A 17,435-nucleotide genomic window follows, 5' to 3' on the forward strand; every position below is an offset into this window, starting at 1 on the left:
AATTCCTTTCCGGGGCATCAGAGTTGTCGACCGATTTTAAGTTTGGTTCGTGTTGCTAAATGCTAAATTGTGATTTGTATTCTTTGGTGAACTATTTTTTGTCTTTATGTTCCTTTTCTGTTGACATAATTTTGTCTGGCATTATTCTATCAATGGTACTTGCTATTTTAAGCTGTCAGATATATCACGTGTTCATTAAAGACCATGGTGTTACCTGTAGATACCATTAAAGTTATGTTACATTAATTTTGTGTTTCTGTTTCAATGACGCTTACTTAATATATCTGGACAAAGAAAGTTAGCAAATTATAAATATAATGTATCATAAATATCAATAAAAAGAGACGTGCAAGAAATGCTTTGCAAATACAGACATCTCTTAAAATAGGAAAGACTGTATCATCTGTCTACACAAACCTTTCGGAATGATTGTATTTAGAATGTTCATTCCATAACCACCTTTTTCGCAATCTCCTTTTACAAACATAACTTCTGCACTTACGAATATAAAAAATAAGAAGATGTGATATGATTGCCAATGAGACAACTTTCCAAAGGAGACCAAATGACATAGACGTTAACAATTATAGGTTACCGTACGGCCTTCAACAAAGAGCAAAACCCATACAGCATAGTCAGCGATAAAAGGCCCTGAAAAAAAAAACAAATGTAAAACAACTCAAACGAGAAAACTAACGCCTGATTTATTTACAAAACAATGAGCGAAAAAAAACAAATATAATATACAGCAACAAACGACAGCCCTTGAATTACAGGCTACTGACTTCGGACAGGCACATACAGACTGTGGCGGGGTTAAACATGTTTTCGGGCGCCCAACGCTCCCCTAATCTGGGACAGTGGTGTAGCAGCACAACATATGAACAAACTATACAAATCAGTTGAAAAACGCTTAACTCATCAGATCGATACAAAGTAGAAAAACAAGTACTAGTAACAAAAACTCAGACCGGACGTGGCAGGGTATGTATACATCCCCAAAACAAAAAGGACACCAAGTACAGATCTGAGAGTACTCGCAGTTACTGGCAGCTTGTTAAAAGCCAATAACAACTAATAAAAAAATCATGTATCTAAGACTAAAGTATCAATCATTACACATCCAACATCCAATGGATTTAGTGTGAAGACGACTTATGGAGGCTACATTATTGTCAGGTCAAAAAGGCTCAAAATACACAATGATTGGGCTACTTGCTTTGTATAGACATGGACTAGTTTACCTTTAAAAAACAATTATATCATATATCATTATTTACTTCAGTATGCAAAAACAATATGAATTTTAATCAAAGTTAGAATATTGGTGTGCAGCCAAAACTGACTTAATAAAACACTAAGTAAATGATTATTTTAAACTATCCATAAAAAAGACTGTAACAATAAATAAATTTTAATAGTTTACAGCATCGGCAATTAAAAACAAACAATTAATACCTGCACATGTGTGTCATCAATTGTTTTTTTCACCTTCTAGGTCAACAATGGAAATTCTACGAAGCCTAGTGAAATTTTAAAGCTGAACAGTCAACATGGTAAACTTGATATTTTTTTCCGAACTTGCACATATATCCACGAATAGAAAGAGTTTTCAAATATTCTTGTAATGTTACAAACTTAATACAATATTGCAAAGTGGTTTCGAAAAGTCACTGTCGAAAACAAACACTAGCTCACTAGCAAGCACACCGAGACAATTATGTTTACACCAAACGCAGTTAAAGTAAGCTTATGACTAGTAACTGCACTTTTTGATATTAGAATGAACACATTATGAACAGTTTCGAATTCAACTCCTCCTCGTGTGTCTGTTTGAAGCAGATTTTTATTTTTATTGGTGAGTCTTTATATTAATTTCCAGCTCAACAAAAAAGATGATATGTGGAAAAATTTTTAATTTGATTTGCATGGCTTTTCTATAAGTTTTCTATGTTTATAGGTGCTATTTTATTGCCAACATGTGTTTTCTCTATATACATAAACGATCTTTTCTGTCCAATATCTAGGATAACATTTTGTTCCAAATTTTCACATTCGGTAATGTCAAAGGGTTCTCGAATGTTGTTTGTTTTTCTTCCACTAATAGTTTTTGATTGGCCATTATAATTAGTATCTTCTTTCCATTTTTAAGATAAAACAAGTGACGCTTTCACTATGCTGTACACAAATAAAAATACCTGCATTGTGCAAGGTCGCATACAAACATGTTCCCAATGCCGTACACAAAGAGCTTATAGTAGTGACCTGATGGTGTTTTTATCGGAGTATAAACTGTCATCGAATTCAAAAAGGATCTGGTCACATTTGTGGGCGATATTCTGGTTGTGATAAGTTGAAACCTTCCTACATATTTGAAAAGAGTCTAATCTGTTAATGTAGTTCATGCGTGTTTCTCGTTTCTCGTTTTTATATAGATAAGACCGTTGGTTTTTCCGTTTGAATGGTTTTAAACTAATAATTTTTTTGGTGGCCCTTTATAGCTTGCTGTTCGGTGTGAGCCAATGCTCCGTGTTGAAAGCCGTACCTTGACCTATAATGGTTTACTTTTATAAATTGTAACTTGGATGGAGAGTTGTCTCATTGTCACTCATACCACATTTTCCTATATCTAATGAACGAGAGGCTTCGAAGAGTCTGAAAGGAGTCAGATGAACAAGGGGCTCATAAGAGCCTGAATCGTTCACCTAGTTTTCGAGATCATAGGCAGCCACGAAAAATAGTACAAAATTGTTATTTAAGGGAAATAAATCCCAAATGGAGTCATTTAATAATGATGGTGAAAACAAGTAGGTAGATTTAAAAATTCTACGCATTTTTACCATGTAGAATTTTCTCTAACTATTATGGTGTTCAAGATAAGATAGTAAATGATTGATTTAACTCCACTTACAGCACTATTGGCTATATCGTGACGGTCTGCTGTCATTGGTGAAAGCCGGAGTGCTAGCATAGAACTACCGTCCTTCGACAGGAAAACTAATATTCGTAGTCAAGTAAGATGGCAGTGTAATGCACCTGCCATGTGCGGGGTGCAAACTCACAACCTTAGTGGTGATATATATTAGGCTAGCGATATAGTAGATGAATTTCTTAGACCACTTAACACCCCTGATAATGTATACATTTTACCCCTTTGTTCTATATTTAGCCATGATGGCAATATTGATTGATTGACCAAAACGAATAACGCGAACTTTATTTTCTAGATACCGTACGGACCATTGAGTTTAAGTTTGGTCAGAATTGGTTCGTTGGTTTCAGAGAAGAAATTGTTTTAAAAGTTAACGACACGGCGTTTGCAAAGTGATGATAATAGCTCACCTGGTTCAGCTAAAAATGGGGATGCTATCCCGGCAACAAATATGTGATATCAATCCCCTGAGGAAAAACACATATCTTCCATTTCATTTTCTTTCTTTTTGTCGAACTCATTTAAGGTTTTGATGAGTGAAAACCTTCATTTGAATTTTATGAGGATCTAAAAAAATAAAATGTGCTGTCCCGGGAACTAGAAATGATATAGAGCATTTTCCGAAAAATGGTCATACATTTCAGATCATTCTGATAATCGAAGTCACCAGAGGTTTTGACAAGTGAAAACCTTCATTCAGATTTAAAAAAAATGTAATAATACTGGACATGGCAATAGTGAAACTTAAACCAAGCAAAACTGTGGACATGGCAATTGTGAAACTTAAACAGAGCAAAACTGTGAACATGGCAACAGTAAAACTTAAACCAAGCAAAACTGTGGACATGGCAATAGTGAAACTTAAACCAAGCAAAACTGTGGACATGGCAATAGTGAAACTTAACCAAGCAAACTGTGGAGATGGCAACAGTAAAACTTAAACCAAGCAAAACTGTGGACATTTCAACAGTAAAACTTAAAACAAACTATGGCGTTTAAATTTTCTCAAAAAGGAAACTAAAAACATCTTTGTTTGTGTGAATTGAGATCTAAAAAATTGTTTAAATCGGCATCATATTCATGTTACAGTAAGGAAATGTGTTATTATCGCAAAAGAGACAACTATCAATAGATCAAAGAAAAAAGATATGAATAATCACAGGTCGCCATACGGCAACAATGAGCAAAACCCATACCGTGTAGTAAACAAAGATCTTAAAAAATTTGAAAACTACATAAAAAAGCAAATTAAGATGTAAAAAACACTATTTCAAACCGCAACATATTCAATTACATATCTTGAGGAAAAACACATATTCGTCATTGGGATGTCTTATGTAACATTTTAATATTTTGTGTTACTTTAGAATTGGGTAATTCAAAAATGTATTGTATTGACAACTTTTATAGTCTGATTCAAAACTAAAGATATTGTATAGACACATATATATTTTTGACGACTGTACGTTGCCCTGTATAAACTATTAAGTTATTCTTTTTCTAGTTGGGATGCTGTCTTATTCAAGCGTATTCCTCTTATTCTTTTCTTTTATTATAATAGTAACCTGGATTACTTTTCGTTAAAACTATAAACTTTAAGTTCTATCTTTCAACACTTATGATATTACTCTTTTTATACCTTGAACCTCCTTGACACAAATATATACATAAAAGCGTTCAAGTAAAATCATTTATAACATCTTCAAACAATTGTATCTGTGAAGCATATTTTAGAACCTTTGAAGATATTTACATTAACCTATTATTTTCTATAAATATATCTTTCATCAGCCAGCCGTGTCAAATCATTTTCTTATCTTTTTACGTCTATCACTTTGAACACTAATTCGATTTCATGTTCATAATAATTTAATGTAACAACAACGCGCACGCTAACTTTACTAATAGTTACCATAACTTACCAGGCTCCGAAGAGATAGCTGCAAAATATAATTGAATTAGTACTATTCGTCAAGAAATGGAAATATTTTTCAACATCATTTGTCTATCTTTAATGTTTCAATATGGCAAGTTTTTTTGAACGATCAATTATAACTACTCTTTATTGAAATTTTCAGGTTAAAAGTATTCATAAACTTAGACAAAAATCTAGTTTAATATATAGAACCAAAAGGAAAATTTCCTTATTTTCAAGTATTGCTAATTTTTATTACATTACAAAGAATTTTTAACAATTTTGCTTTGCAGCGTTTGGAATCTGTGCTTTTCCATGTTGGCAGCAAAACCGAGGATTTGCCAGAATAAATGAAGACGGAAGTGATTTTTTTGTCGGCGCAGTCAGTAAAACTAATCGGACTACTTTAGAAGTTTCGGTGAACGGTACATCTGTTTTTACACAGGAATGTTACGCGAGATCAGGCCCATTTACTGTGATTAAGTATGTATATTATAAGTTTGATTATGTACTTATTTATTTTATATTGTACTACACTTTTATATTTTTGTCGTCTTTTATTCATGTCTTCATTGATATTAATGATGATCAATTTGCTTGTTCATTCTTGCGATGAAAACATCGGCATGCTTATTTTAATTTCATTTTAAACACGACAAATTGTCGCAAGACTCAAGCTAGCAGCCACTCGCTAGCAGCCACTCCGCTAGCAGCCAGTTTTCAGGTATGTCTATAAACCAAAAAGTTGCATAAGATTCAAACTAACTTAAAAGTTTTTATTTCATATTACCACTACAATATCTGTTTTAACTTCAATTTAGCCGTCGAAAACACTATTCAATGAACTTGGAAATTCATTTCCTGTTCAATGTTTTAAAAACAATAGTATGTGCTTTTAACATCGTGCAGGTGCTGCACGCTTTAAAACTTCACTTCAACTGTCAACACTGAAAAATGACATTATTTAAATGTTGCCTTAATTTTCTTGTTACATCGACTTTGCCATCAGAAAATGTTTGTGCGATATTGTGTGAAACAGCTTTCCATATTCTCGGCATCCGTAAAATAGTTCCTAAAAAGTAATAATATTTCTACGCTACAAGAATACAAAGTTGCGTTCGTACTTTTTATACTTTCATGTCAAACAAATCTGTTTTAGCGAATCATTCTTTTTCAGTAACAATTGGTTTCGCTTAGTTTTGATGACACGCAGGGTTTATTTTTAGTAATGAAAGTATGGTGTGCAAGGACATAACTAATTAATTATATTACCAATTTTTTAAAAAAAAATCCGTGCTATACCCCACCTGGATTTTTCAGTCAAGCATGCCTAAGGGTCCCAACTTTCATTTGCACCTAGTGTGGAAAAAAGTATTGCCTCAGAATTTTTTTTATAAACTTTGAAAGTTAGGGTAGGGTAGGGTGCCGGACCCCAACTTTGGATCAATTTTAAAAAAAATCCGTGCTATACCCCACCTGGATTTTTCAGGCAAGCATGCCTAAGGGTCCCAACTTTCATTTGCACCTAGTGTGGAAAAAAGTATTGCCTCAGAATTTTTTTTATAAACTTTGAAAGTTAGGGTAGGGTAGGGTGCCGGACCCCAACTTTGGATCAATTTTAAAAAAAATCCGTGCTATACCCCACCTGGATTTTTCAGTCAAGCATGCCTAAGGGTCCCAACTTTCATTTGCACCTAGTGTGGAAAAAAGTATTGCCTCAGAATTTTTTTTATAAACTTTGAAAGTTAGGGTAGGGTAGGGTGCCGGACCCCAACTTTGGATCAATTTTAAAAAAAATCCGTGCTATACCCCACCTGGATTTTTCAGTCAAGCATGCCTAAGGGTCCCAACTTTCATTTGCACCTAGTGTGGAAAAAAGTATTGCCTCAGAATTTTTTTTATAAACTTTGAAAGTTAGGGTAGGGTAGGGTGCCGGACCCCAACTTTGGATCAATTTTAAAAAAAATCCGTGCTATACCCCACCTGGATTTTTCAGTCAAGCATGCCTAAGGGTCCCAACTTTCATTTGCACCTAGTGTGGAAAAAAGTATTGCCTCAGAATTTTTTTTATAAACTTTGAAAGTTAGGGTAGGGTAGGGTGCCGGACCCCAACTTTGGATCAATTTTAAAAAAAATCCGTGCTATACCCCACCTGGATTTTTCAGTCAAGCATGCCTAAGGGTCCCAACTTTCATTTGCACCTAGTGTGGAAAAAAGTATTGCCTCAGAATTTTTTTTATAAACTTTGAAAGTTAGGGTAGGGTAGGGTGCCGGACCCCAACTTTGGATCAATTTTAAAAAAAATCCGTGCTATACCCCACCTGGATTTTTCAGTCAAGCATGCCTAAGGGTCCCAACTTTCATTTGCACCTAGTGTGGAAAAAAGTATTGCCTCAGAATTTTTTTTATAAACTTTGAAAGTTAGGGTAGGGTAGGGTGCCGGACCCCAACTTTGGATCAATTTTTAAAAAAATCCGTGCTATACCCCACCTGGATTTTTCAGTCAAGCATGCCTAAGGGTCCCAACTTTCATTTGCACCTAGTGTGGAAAAAAGTATTGCCTCAGAATTTTTTTTATAAACTTTGAAAGTTAGGGTAGGGTAGGGTGCCGGACCCCAACTTTGGATCAATTTTAAAAAAAATCCGTGCTATACCCCACCTGGATTTTTCAGTCAAGCATGCCTAAGGGTCCCAACTTTCATTTGCACCTAGTGTGGAAAAAAGTATTGCCTCAGAATTTTTTTTATAAACTTTGAAAGTTAGGGTAGGGTAGGGTGCCGGACCCCAACTTTGGATCAATTTTAAAAAAAATCCGTGCTATACCCCACCTGGATTTTTCAGTCAAGCATGCCTAAGGGTCCCAACTTTCATTTGCACCTAGTGTGGAAAAAAGTATTGCCTCAGAATTTTTTTTATAAACTTTGAAAGTTAGGGTAGGGTAGGGTGCCGGACCCCAACTTTGGATCAATTTTAAAAAAAATCCGTGCTATACCCCACCTGGATTTTTCAGTCAAGCATGCCTAAGGGTCCCAACTTTCATTTGCACCTAGTGTGGAAAAAAGTATTGCCTCAGAATTTTTTTTATAAACTTTGAAAGTTAGGGTAGGGTAGGGTGCCGGACCCCAACTTTGGATCAATTTTAAAAAAAATCCGTGCTATACCCCACCTGGATTTTTCAGTCAAGCATGCCTAAGGGTCCCAACTTTCATTTGCACCTAGTGTGGAAAAAAGTATTGCCTCAGAATTTTTTTTATAAACTTTGAAAGTTAGGGTAGGGTAGGGTGCCGGACCCCAACTTTGGATCAATTTTAAAAAAAATCCGTGCTATACCCCACCTGGATTTTTCAGTCAAGCATGCCTAAGGGTCCCAACTTTCATTTGCACCTAGTGTGGAAAAAAGTATTGCCTCAGAATTTTTTTTATAAACTTTGAAAGTTAGGGTAGGGTAGGGTGCCGGACCCCAACTTTGGATCAATTTTAAAAAAAATCCGTGCTATACCCCACCTGGATTTTTCAGTCAAGCATGCCTAAGGGTCCCAACTTTCATTTGCACCTAGTGTGGAAAAAAGTATTGCCTCAGAATTTTTTTTATAAACTTTGAAAGTTAGGGTAGGGTAGGGTGCCGGACCCCAACTTTGGATCAATTTAAAAAAAAATCCGTGCTATACCCCACCTGGATTTTTCAGTCAAGCATGCCTAAGGGTCCCAACTTTCATTTGCACCTAGTGTGGAAAAAAGTATTGCCTCAGAATTTTTTTTATAAACTTTGAAAGTTAGGGTAGGGTAGGGTGCCGGACCCCAACTTTGGATCAATTTTAAAAAAAATCCGTGCTATACCCCACCTGGATTTTTCAGTCAAGCATGCCTAAGGGTCCCAACTTTCATTTGCACCTAGTGTGGAAAAAAGTATTGCCTCAGAATTTTTTTTATAAACTTTGAAAGTTAGGGTAGGGTAGGGTGCCGGACCCCAACTTTGGATCAATTTTAAAAAAAATCCGTGCTATACCCCACCTGGATTTTTCAGTCAAGCATGCCTAAGGGTCCCAACTTTCATTTGCACCTAGTGTGGAAAAAAGTATTGCCTCAGAATTTTTTTTATAAACTTTGAAAGTTAGGGTAGGGTAGGGTGCCGGACCCCAACTTTGGATCAATTTTAAAAAAAATCCGTGCTATACCCCACCTGGATTTTTCAGTCAAGCATGCCTAAGGGTCCCAACTTTCATTTGCACCTAGTGTGGAAAAAAGTATTGCCTCAGAATTTTTTTTATAAACTTTGAAAGTTAGGGTAGGGTAGGGTGCCGGACCCCAACTTTGGATCAATTTTAAAAAAAATCCGTGCTATACCCCACCTGGATTTTTCAGTCAAGCATGCCTAAGGGTCCCAACTTTCATTTGCACCTATTGTGGAAAAAAGTATTGCCTCAGAATTTATTTTATAAACTTTGAAAGTTAGGGTAGGGTAGGGTGCCGGACCCCAACTTTGGATCAATTTTAAAAAAAATCCGTGCTATACCCCACCTGGATTTTTCAGTCAAGCATGCCTAAGGGTCCCAACTTTCATTTGCACCTAGTGTGGAAAAAAGTATTGCCTCAGAATTTTTTTTATAAACTTTGAAAGTTAGGGTAGGGTAGGGTGCCGGACCCCAACTTTGGATCAATTTTAAAAAAAATCCGTGCTATACCCCACCTGGATTTTTCAGTCAAGCATGCCTAAGGGTCCCAACTTTCATTTGCACCTAGTGTGGAAAAAAGTATTGCCTCAGAATTTTTTTTATAAACTTTGAAAGTTAGGGTAGGGTAGGGTGCCGGACCCCAACTTTGGATCAATTTTAAAAAAAATCCGTGCTATACCCCACCTGGATTTTTCAGTCAAGCATGCCTAAGGGTCCCAACTTTCATTTGCACCTAGTGTGGAAAAAAGTATTGCCTCAGAATTTTTTTTATAAACTTTGAAAGTTAGGGTAGGGTAGGGTGCCGGACCCCAACTTTGGATCAATTTTAAAAAAAATCCGTGCTATACCCCACCTGGATTTTTCAGTCAAGCATGCCTAAGGGTCCCAACTTTCATTTGCACCTAGTGTGGAAAAAAGTATTGCCTCAGAATTTTTTTTATAAACTTTGAAAGTTAGGGTAGGGTAGGGTGCCGGACCCCAACTTTGGATCAATTTTAAAAAAAATCCGTGCTATACCCCACCTGGATTTTTCAGTCAAGCATGCCTAAGGGTCCCAACTTTCATTTGCACCTAGTGTGGAAAAAAGTATTGCCTCAGAATTTTTTTTATAAACTTTGAAAGTTAGGGTAGGGTAGGGTGCCGGACCCCAACTTTGGATCAATTTTAAAAAAAATCCGTGCTATACCCCACCTGGATTTTTCAGTCAAGCATGCCTAAGGGTCCCAACTTTCATTTGCACCTAGTGTGGAAAAAAGTATTGCCTCAGAATTTTTTTTATAAACTTTGAAAGTTAGGGTAGGGTAGGGTGCCGGACCCCAACTTTGGATCAATTTTAAAAAAAATCCGTGCTATACCCCACCTGGATTTTTCAGTCAAGCATGCCTAAGGGTCCCAACTTTCATTTGCACCTAGTGTGGAAAAAAGTATTGCCTCAGAATTTTTTTTATAAACTTTGAAAGTTAGGGTAGGGTAGGGTGCCGGACCCCAACTTTGGATCAATTTTAAAAAAAATCCGTGCTATACCCCACCTGGATTTTTCAGTCAAGCATGCCTAAGGGTCCCAACTTTCATTTGCACCTAGTGTGGAAAAAAGTATTGCCTCAGAATTTTTTTTATAAACTTTGAAAGTTAGGGTAGGGTAGGGTGCCGGACCCCAACTTTGGATCAATTTTAAAAAAAATCCGTGCTATACCCCACCTGGATTTTTCAGTCAAGCATGCCTAAGGGTCCCAACTTTCATTTGCACCTAGTGTGGAAAAAAGTATTGCCTCAGAATTTTTTTTATAAACTTTGAAAGTTAGGGTAGGGTAGGGTGCCGGACCCCAACTTTGGATCAATTTTAAAAAAAATCCGTGCTATACCCCACCTGGATTTTTCAGTCAAGCATGCCTAAGGGTCCCAACTTTCATTTGCACCTAGTGTGGAAAAAAGTATTGCCTCAGAATTTTTTTTATAAACTTTGAAAGTTAGGGTAGGGTAGGGTGCCGGACCCCAACTTTGGATCAATTTTAAAAAAAATCCGTGCTATACCCCACCTGGATTTTTCAGTCAAGCATGCCTAAGGGTCCCAACTTTCATTTGCACCTAGTGTGGAAAAAAGTATTGCCTCAGAATTTTTTTTATAAACTTTGAAAGTTAGGGTAGGGTAGGGTGCCGGACCCCAACTTTGGATCAATTTTTAAAAAAATCCGTGCTATACCCCACCTGGATTTTTCAGTCAAGCATGCCTAAGGGTCCCAACTTTCATTTGCACCTAGTGTGGAAAAAAGTATTGCCTCAGAATTTTTTTTATAAACTTTGAAAGTTAGGGTAGGGTAGGGTGCCGGACCCCAACTTTGGATCAATTTTAAAAAAAATCCGTGCTATACCCCACCTGGATTTTTCAGTCAAGCATGCCTAAGGGTCCCAACTTTCATTTGCACCTAGTGTGGAAAAAAGTATTGCCTCAGAATTTTTTTTATAAACTTTGAAAGTTAGGGTAGGGTAGGGTGCCGGACCCCAACTTTGGATCAATTTTAAAAAAAATCCGTGCTATACCCCACCTGGATTTTTCAGTCAAGCATGCCTAAGGGTCCCAACTTTCATTTGCACCTAGTGTGGAAAAAAGTATTGCCTCAGAATTTTTTTTATAAACTTTGAAAGTTAGGGTAGGGTAGGGTGCCGGACCCCAACTTTGGATCAATTTTAAAAAAAATCCGTGCTATACCCCACCTGGATTTTTCAGTCAAGCATGCCTAAGGGTCCCAACTTTCATTTGCACCTAGTGTGGAAAAAAGTATTGCCTCAGAATTTTTTTTATAAACTTTGAAAGTTAGGGTAGGGTAGGGTGCCGGACCCCAACTTTGGATCAATTTTAAAAAAAATCCGTGCTATACCCCACCTGGATTTTTCAGTCAAGCATGCCTAAGGGTCCCAACTTTCATTTGCACCTAGTGTGGAAAAAAGTATTGCCTCAGAATTTTTTTTATAAACTTTGAAAGTTAGGGTAGGGTAGGGTGCCGGACCCCAACTTTGGATCAATTTTAAAAAAAATCCGTGCTATACCCCACCTGGATTTTTCAGTCAAGCATGCCTAAGGGTCCCAACTTTCATTTGCACCTAGTGTGGAAAAAAGTATTGCCTCAGAATTTTTTTTATAAACTTTGAAAGTTAGGGTAGGGTAGGGTGCCGGACCCCAACTTTGGATCAATTTTAAAAAAAATCCGTGCTATACCCCACCTGGATTTTTCAGTCAAGCATGCCTAAGGGTCCCAACTTTCATTTGCACCTAGTGTGGAAAAAAGTATTGCCTCAGAATTTTTTTTATAAACTTTGAAAGTTAGGGTAGGGTAGGGTGCCGGACCCCAACTTTGGATCAATTTTAAAAAAAATCCGTGCTATACCCCACCTGGATTTTTCAGTCAAGCATGCCTAAGGGTCCCAACTTTCATTTGCACCTAGTGTGGAAAAAAGTATTGCCTCAGAATTTTTTTTATAAACTTTGAAAGTTAGGGTAGGGTAGGGTGCCGGACCCCAACTTTGGATCAATTTTAAAAAAAATCCGTGCTATACCCCACCTGGATTTTTCAGTCAAGCATGCCTAAGGGTCCCAACTTTCATTTGCACCTAGTGTGGAAAAAAGTATTGCCTCAGAATTTTTTTTATAAACTTTGAAAGTTAGGGTAGGGTAGGGTGCCGGACCCCAACTTTGGATCAATTTTTAAAAAAATCCGTGCTATACCCCACCTGGATTTTTCAGTCAAGCATGCCTAAGGGTCCCAACTTTCATTTGCACCTAGTGTGGAAAAAAGTATTGCCTCAGAATTTTTTTTATAAACTTTGAAAGTTAGGGTAGGGTAGGGTGCCGGACCCCAACTTTGGATCAATTTTAAAAAAAATCCGTGCTATACCCCACCTGGATTTTTCAGTCAAGCATGCCTAAGGGTCCCAACTTTCATTTGCACCTAGTGTGGAAAAAAGTATTGCCTCAGAATTTTTTTTATAAACTTTGAAAGTTAGGGTAGGGTAGGGTGCCGGACCCCAACTTTGGATCAATTTTAAAAAAAATCCGTGCTATACCCCACCTGGGTTTTTCAGTCAAGCATGCCTAAGGGTCCCAACTTTCATTTGCACCTAGTGTGGAAAAAAGTATTGCCTCAGAATTTTTTTTATAAACTTTGAAAGTTAGGGTAGGGTAGGGTGCCGGACCCCAACTTTGGATCAATTTTAAAAAAAATCCGTGCTATACCCCACCTGGATTTTTCAGTCAAGCATGCCTAAGGGTCCCAACTTTCATTTGCACCTAGTGTGGAAAAAAGTATTGCCTCAGAATTTTTTTTATAAACTTTGAAAGTTAGGGTAGGGTAGGGTGCCGGACCCCAACTTTGGATCAATTTTAAAAAAAATCCGTGCTATACCCCACCTGGATTTTTCAGTCAAGCATGCCTAAGGGTCCCAACTTTCATTTGCACCTAGTGTGGAAAAAAGTATTGCCTCAGAATTTTTTTTATAAACTTTGAAAGTTAGGGTAGGGTAGGGTGCCGGACCCCAACTTTGGATCAATTTTAAAAAAAATCCGTGCTATACCCCACCTGGATTTTTCAGTCAAGCATGCCTAAGGGTCCCAACTTTCATTTGCACCTAGTGTGGAAAAAAGTATTGCCTCAGAATTTTTTTTATAAACTTTGAAAGTTAGGGTAGGGTAGGGTGCCGGACCCCAACTTTGGATCAATTTTAAAAAAAATCCGTGCTATACCCCACCTGGATTTTTCAGTCAAGCATGCCTAAGGGTCCCAACTTTCATTTGCACCTAGTGTGGAAAAAAGTATTGCCTCAGAATTTTTTTTATAAACTTTGAAAGTTAGGGTAGGGTAGGGTGCCGGACCCCAACTTTGGATCAATTTTAAAAAAAATCCGTGCTATACCCCACCTGGATTTTTCAGTCAAGCATGCCTAAGGGTCCCAACTTTCATTTGCACCTAGTGTGGAAAAAAGTATTGCCTCAGAATTTTTTTTATAAACTTTGAAAGTTAGGGTAGGGTAGGGTGCCGGACCCCAACTTTGGATCAATTTTAAAAAAAATCCGTGCTATACCCCACCTGGATTTTTCAGTCAAGCATGCCTAAGGGTCCCAACTTTCATTTGCACCTAGTGTGGAAAAAAGTATTGCCTCAGAATTTTTTTTATAAACTTTGAAAGTTAGGGTAGGGTAGGGTGCCGGACCCCAACTTTGGATCAATTTAAAAAAAAATCCGTGCTATACCCCACCTGGATTTTTCAGTCAAGCATGCCTAAGGGTCCCAACTTTCATTTGCACCTAGTGTGGAAAAAAGTATTGCCTCAGAATTTTTTTTATAAACTTTGAAAGTTAGGGTAGGGTAGGGTGCCGGACCCCAACTTTGGATCAATTTTAAAAAAAATCCGTGCTATACCCCACCTGGATTTTTCAGTCAAGCATGCCTAAGGGTCCCAACTTTCATTTGCACCTAGTGTGGAAAAAAGTATTGCCTCAGAATTTTTTTTATAAACTTTGAAAGTTAGGGTAGGGTAGGGTGCCGGACCCCAACTTTGGATCAATTTTAAAAAAAATCCGTGCTATACCCCACCTGGATTTTTCAGTCAAGCATGCCTAAGGGTCCCAACTTTCATTTGCACCTAGTGTGGAAAAAAGTATTGCCTCAGAATTTTTTTTATAAACTTTGAAAGTTAGGGTAGGGTAGGGTGCCGGACCCCAACTTTGGATCAATTTTAAAAAAAATCCGTGCTATACCCCACCTGGATTTTTCAGTCAAGCATGCCTAAGGGTCCCAACTTTCATTTGCACCTAGTGTGGAAAAAAGTATTGCCTCAGAATTTTTTTTATAAACTTTGAAAGTTAGGGTAGGGTAGGGTGCCGGACCCCAACTTTGGATCAATTTTAAAAAAAATCCGTGCTATACCCCACCTGGATTTTTCAGTCAAGCATGCCTAAGGGTCCCAACTTTCATTTGCACCTAGTGTGGAAAAAAGTATTGCCTCAGAATTTTTTTTATAAACTTTGAAAGTTAGGGTAGGGTAGGGTGCCGGACCCCAACTTTGGATCAATTTTAAAAAAAATCCGTGCTATACCCCACCTGGATTTTTCAGTCAAGCATGCCTAAGGGTCCCAACTTTCATTTGCACCTAGTGTGGAAAAAAGTATTGCCTCAGAATTTTTTTTATAAACTTTGAAAGTTAGGGTAGGGTAGGGTGCCGGACCCCAACTTTGGATCAATTTTAAAAAAAATCCGTGCTATACCCCACCTGGATTTTTCAGTCAAGCATGCCTAAGGGTCCCAACTTTCATTTGCACCTAGTGTGGAAAAAAGTATTGCCTCAGAATTTTTTTTATAAACTTTGAAAGTTAGGGTAGGGTAGGGTGCCGGACCCCAACTTTGGATCAATTTTAAAAAAAATCCGTGCTATACCCCACCTGGATTTTTCAGTCAAGCATGCCTAAGGGTCCCAACTTTCATTTGCACCTAGTGTGGAAAAAAGTATTGCCTCAGAATTTTTTTTATAAACTTTGAAAGTTAGGGTAGGGTAGGGTGCCGGACCCCAACTTTGGATCAATTTTAAAAAAAATCCGTGCTATACCCCACCTGGGTTTTTCAGTCAAGCATGCCTAAGGGTCCCAACTTTCATTTGCACCTAGTGTGGAAAAAAGTATTGCCTCAGAATTTTTTTTATAAACTTTGAAAGTTAGGGTAGGGTAGGGTGCCGGACCCCAACTTTGGATCAATTTTAAAAAAAATCCGTGCTATACCCCACCTGGATTTTTCAGTCAAGCATGCCTAAGGGTCCCAACTTTCATTTGCACCTAGTGTGGAAAAAAGTATTGCCTCAGAATTTTTTTTATAAACTTTGAAAGTTAGGGTAGGGTAGGGTGCCGGACCCCAACTTTGGATCAATTTAAAAAAAAATCCGTGCTATACCCCACCTGGATTTTTCAGTCAAGCATGCCTAAGGGTCCCAACTTTCATTTGCACCTAGTGTGGAAAAAAGTATTGCCTCAGAATTTTTTTTATAAACTTTGAAAGTTAGGGTAGGGTAGGGTGCCGGACCCCAACTTTGGATCAATTTTAAAAAAAATCCGTGCTATACCCCACCTGGATTTTTCAGTCAAGCATGCCTAAGGGTCCCAACTTTCATTTGCACCTAGTGTGGAAAAAAGTATTGCCTCAGAATTTTTTTTATAAACTTTGAAAGTTAGGGTAGGGTAGGGTGCCGGACCCCAACTTTGGATCAATTTTAAAAAAAATCCGTGCTATACCCCACCTGGATTTTTCAGTCAAGCATGCCTAAGGGTCCCAACTTTCATTTGCACCTAGTGTGGAAAAAAGTATTGCCTCAGAATTTTTTTTATAAACTTTGAAAGTTAGGGTAGGGTAGGGTGCCGGACCCCAACTTTGGATCAATTTTAAAAAAAATCCGTGCTATACCCCACCTGGATTTTTCAGTCAAGCATGCCTAAGGGTCCCAACTTTCATTTGCACCTAGTGTGGAAAAAAGTATTGCCTCAGAATTTTTTTTATAAACTTTGAAAGTTAGGGTAGGGTAGGGTGCCGGACCCCAACTTTGGATCAATTTAAAAAAAAATCCGTGCTATACCCCACCTGGATTTTTCAGTCAAGCATGCCTAAGGGTCCCAACTTTCATTTGCACCTAGTGTGGAAAAAAGTATTGCCTCAGAATTTTTTTTATAAACTTTGAAAGTTAGGGTAGGGTAGGGTGCCGGACCCCAACTTTGGATCAATTTTAAAAAAAATCCGTGCTATACCCCACCTGGATTTTTCAGTCAAGCATGCCTAAGGGTCCCAACTTTCATTTGCACCTAGTGTGGAAAAAAGTATTGCCTCAGAATTTTTTTTATAAACTTTGAAAGTTAGGGTAGGGTAGGGTGCCGGACCCCAACTTTGGATCAATTTTTAAAAAAATCCGTGCTATACCCCACCTGGATTTTTCAGTCAAGCATGCCTAAGGGTCCCAACTTTCATTTGCACCTAGTGTGGAAAAAAGTATTGCCTCAGAATTTTTTTTATAAACTTTGAAAGTTAGGGTAGGGTAGGGTGCCGGACCCCAACTTTGGATCAATTTTAAAAAAAATCCGTGCTATACCCCACCTGGATTTTTCAGTCAAGCATGCCTAAGGGTCCCAACTTTCATTTGCACCTAGTGTGGAAAAAAGTATTGCCTCAGAATTTTTTTTATAAACTTTGAAAGTTAGGGTAGGGTAGGGTGCCGGACCCCAACTTTGGATCAATTTTAAAAAAAATCCGTGCTATACCCCACCTGGATTTTTCAGTCAAGCATGCCTAAGGGTCCCAACTTTCATTTGCACCTAGTGTGGAAAAAAGTATTGCCTCAGAATTTTTTTTATAAACTTTGAAAGTTAGGGTAGGGTAGGGTGCCGGACCCC

This window comes from Mytilus californianus, unplaced genomic scaffold (genome assembly GCF_021869535.1).
Source record: "Mytilus californianus isolate M0D057914Y unplaced genomic scaffold, xbMytCali1.0.p SCAF_15, whole genome shotgun sequence".
Classification (NCBI taxonomy): Eukaryota; Metazoa; Mollusca; class Bivalvia; order Mytilida; family Mytilidae; genus Mytilus; species Mytilus californianus.